The following is a 969-nucleotide window of genomic DNA, read 5'->3' on the forward strand; positions in this document are numbered from 1 at the left end:
AAAAAAAAAAAAAAAAAAAAAAAAAAAAAAAAAAAAAAAACTTTAGGCCGGGCACGGTGGCTCACGCCTGTAATGCTAACACTTTGAGGCCGAGGTGGGTGGATCACCTGAGGTCAGGAGTTCAAGACCAGCCTGGCCAACACGGTGAAACCCATCTTTATTAAAAAAAAATATATGTCTGTGTGTGTGTGTGTTATCTGGGTGTGGTGTCATGTGTCTGTAATCCCAGCTACTGGGGAGGCTGAGGCAGGAGAATCACCTGAACCTGGGAGGTGGAGGTTGCAGTGAGCCAAGATCCCACCATTAATTGCCCTCCAGCCTGGGCAACAGGGCAAGACTCCGTCTCGGCTCACTGCAACCTCCGCCTCCCAGGTTCAAGTGATTCTCCTGCCTCAGCCTCCCAAGTAGCTGGGATTACAAGCGCCCGCCACCACGCCCGGCTAATTTTGTATTTTTAGTGGAAATGTGGCTTCACCATGTAGGTCAGGCTGGTCTCGGCCTCCCAAAGTGCTGGGATTACGGGCATGAGCCGCCTCGCCCGGCCATACGTGATTCTAAAGATTTGACTTTGCAACTTCTCAACACCTAAATGATGACCGAATAGTACAGGGGTGCGGCTGTGGGTGGGGCATGGGGCTGGGGGCAGGGAGAGGGGCCGGGGAGGAGACGGAGCTGGGCAGGGAGAAGGGCTGGTGCCTAACGACCAAGTCTCCTTCTGCGGTGAGAAGGTTCTGGAGCTGGTTGTGGTGACCACTCTGTTAACACTAAAAGCCACTGAATCTCATGCTCTCTGCGGTCTGTGAGTCACGTCTCCACAAATGAACGAAGACTGCAGTCATCAAATGCAATTAAACATTTTTGGCAAAGCAAACCGCAGTGTATGCCCCTGGGAGGCAGTGCGTGTAAATGCCCCCAGAAGCATTCCTAGGACCGAGGCGCCATCTCTACGCCCCTGGTGAGGGCCCCCCC

At 53.0% G+C, this 969-nt stretch overlaps 1 protein-coding gene across 1 annotated transcript in view; it reads right to left on the bottom strand.

Annotated features, from left to right (window-relative positions):
• The window catches only part of HCN2 (hyperpolarization activated cyclic nucleotide gated potassium and sodium channel 2), a gene marked incomplete at its 5' end in the record, with an annotated part of 13,240 nt that overhangs the window by 6,699 nt on the left and 5,572 nt on the right, over positions 1-969 (bottom strand). The window lies entirely within an intron of this gene.

The sequence above is a fragment of the Sapajus apella genome, unplaced genomic scaffold (assembly GCF_009761245.1).
Source record: "Sapajus apella isolate SASKATOON/1434 unplaced genomic scaffold, GSC_monkey_1.0 scaffold281, whole genome shotgun sequence".
NCBI lineage: Eukaryota > Metazoa > Chordata > Mammalia > Primates > Cebidae > Sapajus > Sapajus apella.